Source organism: Procambarus clarkii, unplaced genomic scaffold (genome assembly GCF_040958095.1).
Source record: "Procambarus clarkii isolate CNS0578487 unplaced genomic scaffold, FALCON_Pclarkii_2.0 HiC_scaffold_1391, whole genome shotgun sequence".
In the NCBI taxonomy this organism is placed as follows: Eukaryota; Metazoa; Arthropoda; class Malacostraca; order Decapoda; family Cambaridae; genus Procambarus; species Procambarus clarkii.
The window spans coordinates 23,489-29,622 of NW_027190419.1; the positions used below are offsets into that span (position 1 = coordinate 23,489).

Below are 6,134 nucleotides of genomic sequence, written 5' to 3' on the forward strand. Positions count from 1 at the left end.
CCTTACCCAAAACTTTGGTACCATATCACCTCACCCATGTGTATATATAAATATATATATATATATATATATATATATATATATATATATATATATATATATATATATATATATATATATATATATATATAATATACAGAGTAAATCTACCCCAAAAGTAATGATTTATTTGTCTACAAAACTAAACTCTTTTTGGAATCATATGAGGCCCCTCCACTGAGGGGGGAGGCCTGGATGTTTATTGTCATGTGTATTCATGCTGCTTGCATGTCATCGTTTATTTTGCCTTTGTTGTTTTCTTGACAGCTTTCTTTGCCTTGGGTGGTTTGGGAGATTTTGAAGCTCTCTTTATTTTGGGCTTTTTGTTCCCAACAACAAGCTGCTGCTGCTGCTTCTTTTTCAAGGCTGTAGGTGGTTTGTTGCTTGTGGCGGCTTTCTTGGGAGTTACCACGGCCTTCTTTGCTGCTGTAGATGGTTTCTTGGTTGTGGTGGCTTTCTTGGGAGTTAGAACGGCCCTCTTCTCTGCTACGGCCAGCTTGAATGATCCACTAGCTCCACTTCCCTTGGTCTGAACAAGAATGCCGTCAGCCACTGCTTTCTTGAGAAATCTTCGGATGTAAATGGCGATCTTGGCAGCCTCGACTTTGTTGTTGGCAACAACGTACTTCTTGATTGCTTGTAGAGACGAGCCCTTACGGTCTTTGAGTGCTGCGACCGCGGCTAGAACCATTTGACTAGTTTTCGGGTGAGCAACCTGGACGCGAGGTTTCCTGGTGGTGGCCACCACAGCAGCAGCCGCAGCCTTCTTGGTAGGCTTTGCTTCTACCATGATGATGATGAGATAACCAAGGTGATGAGAGACGCTCAGACAGTCACGGGGGAATGATGCTGCCGCCGCTTGAGCCGAACCTATTTATGTGCCGGCACGGTACAGAAGCTGCAACCTGGCAACTCGTCCACCAATCACAACGGTTGGTTTTACGGCTCCGAAACCTGGATCCCATATCTTCTCTAAAATAGAAGCATTTGTTCATGTTCTTTGTAAAAGTATCATAAAGCAGGACAGATGAGACAAATATCATAAAAACTGAAGAGCAGATGAGCACACACATGTATGTATTACAAAAGAAAATCCACAAATTCATTAGAAATTGGCAGGGCAGGCTGAGGAAGTAGGTAGATGTAAAATGTCTGTAAATGGCGAAAGAACATAAACCCAAGACTGAATAAACGATGTTAAATATCCATGCCAAGGAGACAAAAATATGTTAGGATACAATTACCATTAAGACACCACAAGAAGGTCCGTATCCTGCCGTGATGACTAAAAAGAGTTGGTTATTAGCCACAATGTGTAGGCAGTCTCATGCCAACGGCCATACCACGTTGAGAACACCGCTTCTCGTCCGATCAGCGAAGTTAAGCAACGTTGGGTTTGGTTAGTACTTGGATGGGTGACCGCCTGGGAACACCAAATGCTGTTGGCAATAATGTTTTTTGTTTTGTTTTGTTTTGTTTCGTTTGTTTTTGTTTGAATGGCTGGCTCCACGGGAAATTCACGGAGTTGTGTGGAATAAGGCCTGGTAAAATGAATTAATATGTATGTCATGTTTAAAACAAACTCGCTTAATATAGTGTGTGAGGCTTTATACAAAAACAAACAACCAAAACAAAACATGTTGTTTTATATATATATATATATATATATATATATATATATATATATATATATATATATATATATATATATATATAGCTTAATCCGGGTTTGAACTCGCAACTCCAAGAATACGCATCACTTATATACACTTTACCACTGGACCACAGCTGCAGGACACAAGCTTGATGCTGAGGTATCAATTTAATGACGTAAATGCCATTTCCACAAATAAATGATAATTTAAAAGTATTTGTATGTACAAATCTTTTCTGTTTAAAAGGCTACAATATCAGTTACATATATAATTTGTGTTAATGTTTCTATACCCACAGGAAGGCATGTTTTTGCTTATATGTAAGGGGTACGGAGAAGGAATCCACAGACCATCAGTCCCCTTCCCCCCCCCCCCCCCCCCTCCCACCTACTACCACCACCACCACCACCACCACCACCACCACTACCACTACTCACCACCACCACCACTACTCACCACCAATCACCACCACCACCAATCACCACCAATCACCACCAATCACCACCACCACACCTAACCGAAAACCCCCTAACACATCAACCCTCCCCCCAATCAACAGGCGAAATAATAACCCTCAAATGCCTGCCTGCCTGCCAGCCAGCCAATACTAACGGTCTTCTCAGAAAGAAAATCTCTTTGTATCTGTATTACTTGATGAAATGTATGATTCTAATAATGAAAATAAATTTTGATGTCGGTTGTATGAGCATAATGACCAATATGCACATGATATGAATGAATTAAATAGTGTAGTTTTAAGTAATTAGGTTGTAGACACATTAAGCGGATATGATATTTGACGCGTCCAGAACTGGTGATTTTTGGTTTAGTTTTAAATGCACCACCACCATTGCTTCCCCAGAGCCTAATTAAGGACCGGTAAAAGGAGTCAATATGTATGTCATCTATAAAACCAAAGAATGAATAAAAACACACACACACACACACACCTACATAATAGTATTAGGAAGATTGTATGGCAAAAAAAAAAAGTACTCCCATTGGGTCGTTTGAACTCGCGACTTCCAAAACACCAGCCACACACCTTACCACCCAGCCACCATAGAGTTGGTATAATTGTGCAACTTTAGTTATAAAAGTAAAGTTCTTATTGTCTCAAATCTTATTGTCTGTTCTATGAAAAGGCATGATGTAAATTATGTATTTTTTGAATGATTGAATTGTAGGCACATTAAGCGGATTCGATATTTGATATATCCAGAAAAGGTGATTTCTGTTCAGTTTTAAAATGCATCACTGTTAACGCTAAAGGACTGGTAAAACGACTCGATGTTTGTCATTTTTAAAATAAACACTAAAACTAGGCCCTTAACATATATAATGTTTGAATATAAATTGAATGCATATAAATACAAAGTGGGAGTGGCTGGCTGGCTGGCTGGCTGGCTGGCTGGCTGGCTGGCTGGCTGGCTGGCTGGCTGGCTGGCTGGCTGGCTGGCTGGCTGGCTGGCTGCCTGCCTGCCTGCCTGCCTGCCTGCCTGCCTGCCTGCCTGGCTGGCTGGCTGGCTGGCTGGCTGGCTGGCTGGCTGGCTGCCGCCCGCCCGCCCGCCCGCCCGCCCGCCCGCCCGCCCGCCCGCCTGCCCGCCCGCCCGCCTGCCCGCCCGCCTGCTTGCCTTGCCTTGCCTTGCCTTGCCTTGCCTGTCCTGTCCTGTCCTGTTCTGTTATTGCCTTGCCTTGCCTTGCCTTGCCTTGCCTTGCCTTGCCCTGCCCTGCCCTGCCTTGGCTGCAGCTGGCTGGCTGGCCGTAAATCAACTCTTAACAACACCATACCACACCACACCATCACTCATCACCCATCACCGGCCCCAGTCTCCCAGCCTCTCTTATATACCCGAGCAGGCCCTTTAAATTATTTGAATTGTTGCACTTCGGCCAATGGCAGGCACGATCGCTGCTGCTCAAACATATTCTGGTTCACAAGTATTAATATATATATATATATATATATATATATATATATATATATATATATATATATATATATATATATATATATATATATATATATATATATATATATATATATTCATGAAACACATTAAAACCTTGATCATTTATTCATTCATTACGTCTAGTGAAGAATTGCTTTTGTTCATTTGTATGATTAAAAATTAATAGAATATGAATTCCTCGCTTAAAGTAAAATATAAAATATATATTGGATTTATATGATTGGTTAATATTCCAAGTGATGCTGAATATCCCCTATAATTTTGTTTTGTTTGTTTGTTTGTTATGTACACATTCCAAATGAAATCAATATAAATGTTATTATTAATGTTTGAAAGTTGATTGTCTACTTGAATCTCTCTATTAAAGTGTGTGTGGCTCCGGATGGAGCCTGGTTATGGTATTTGTCGTGGTGGGTGGCAGAAGTGCTTACTTCTTCTCTGTCTTCTTTGGCAAAAGAACTGCCTGAATGTTTGGAAGAACACCTCCCTGTGCAATGGTTACGCCAGACAGAAGTTTGTTGAGTTCTTCGTCGTTGCGGATGGCCAACTGCAAGTGACGTGGGATGATACGGGTCTTCTTGTTGTCACGTGCGGCGTTACCGGCGAGCTCCAGAACTTCGGCAGCGAGGTATTCCATGACGGCTGCCAGGTAGACAGGAGCGCCAGCACCGACGCGTTCGGCGTAGTTGCCCTTACGCAGCAGACGGTGAATTCTGCCCACGGGGAACTGAAGTCCGGCCCTGCTGGAGCGAGACTTTGACTTGCCCTTCACTTTGCCTCCCTTGCCGCGTCCTGACATTGCTGCTGCTGTTGTGGGTTTGTGGTGTTTTATGCCGCTTTGCTTTGATGTCCAAAGAGCTTGGAAAGGATGTGGGAGGAAGAAGGATGGGGCGATGAAATTCTTGGAAGAGGATTTGGATGTGGAGAGAGGAGGCTTGAAAGTTCGGTGGCCCGTCCACCTTGGATTGGAGATGTTTTTTCAGTCAAAGCCTGTAGCTTAAGTTCTTCTTGGGCGGCAGGAGGCTAGTGGTGGGGCAGGGTGATGTCGTCCTGGTTCACTTGAGGTGGTCTGTCTGGCTTGGAGGAGGCGTCTTCCATATTGAGATGGTGAGAGGTAAGTTCACTGTTGCTTGGTGGTGTCTTGGCCAGGAGGTATTCGCATGTACTTCCCGAATGTTAGCGGTGGTATTGGTATTCCTGTCGGGTCTTCATCTTCTTCCAGGAAGGTCACTTGTCCCCTCTTGACGTCGAATTTAGGGTCGATGTATGCACTCTCCAGAGCGCAGAGGTCTACATAGCGTTCCACGGTCTCGTGGTGGACAAACACAGGGTAAGGAATGGTTTTCCTGAGCTGGTTCATGATCCTGTTGCATTCTGAACCAGCTCTCGCAGATCGAGCTTCGTGTTATATACCCCGCTCAGGATCAAGGGAGCCCGCCACTGACCAATCAGCGCGCTCCGCCACGCGACCCGCTCTGAGCTGAGTCGCGAGCGGGATATAAAAGGAAAGCTCGCCTCGCGCAAAAGTTCATTATTGTATCGCAACGCCAGCCAGCACGAGCATCATCATGCCACCCAAGGCATCTGGAAAGGCTGCCAAGAAGGCCGGAAAGGCCCAGAAGGCCATTGCCAAGGGCGATAAGAAAAAGAAGCGCAGGAGGAAGGAGAGCTACAGCATCTACATCTACAAAGTGCTGAAGCAGGTCCACCCCGACACTGGTATCTCTTCCAAAGCCATGTCGATCATGAACTCGTTCGTGAACGACATCTTCGAGCGCATCGCCGCCGAGGCTTCTCGCCTGGCCCACTACAACAAGCGTTCCACCATTACCAGTCGGGAGATCCAGACGGCTGTAAGGCTCCTGTTGCCCGGAGAACTGGCCAAGCACGCCGTCTCTGAGGGCACTAAGGCCGTCACCAAGTACACCTCCTCCAAGTAAACGGCTTACTTACTGCCCTGTGGTGGTGGCTTGGCCTCAAACCAACAAACTCGGCTCCATTGGAGCCACACTTTAATTTCTAAAGAGATTGTGAGTGTTAGACACCAATACTATTATAACAAAAACCTCTGTCACTGAAAGCAAATAGCTATAAAATGAGAATATTTATGAAACTGTCTGTGTGTGTTTCTCTCTCTCAGTGTCTGTCTGTCTGTCTGTCTGTCTGTCTGTCTGTCTGTCTGTCTGCCTGCCTGCCTGCCTGTCTGTCTGTCTGTCTGTCTGTCTGTCTGTCTGTCTGTCTGTCTGTCTTGTCTATCTTGTCTGTGTGTCTCTCTCTCTCTCTCTCTCTCTCTCTCTCTCTCTCTCTCTCTCTCTCTCTCTCTCTCTCTCTCTCTCTCTCTCTCTCTCTCTCTCTCTCTCTCTCTCAACACATATAAGCACTCGGTATCTTTTTTCTAGAGATTAGAGATTCATTGTTATGTTCCACATTAGGATTACTATGCAGGCCACCCTCTTAGGTTTGAAAA

The 6,134-nt window shown here is 44.6% G+C and overlaps 1 non-coding gene across 1 annotated transcript; it reads left to right on the top strand.

Moving 5' to 3' along the window:
• The first annotated feature begins 1,368 nt into the window (after positions 1 to 1,368).
• LOC138362174 (5S ribosomal RNA) lies at positions 1,369 to 1,487 on the top strand. Its single transcript, XR_011227460.1, has one exon. It is a non-coding gene; the product is annotated as a 5S ribosomal RNA (ribosomal RNA).
• Positions 1,488 to 6,134: the final 4,647 nt, after the last annotated feature.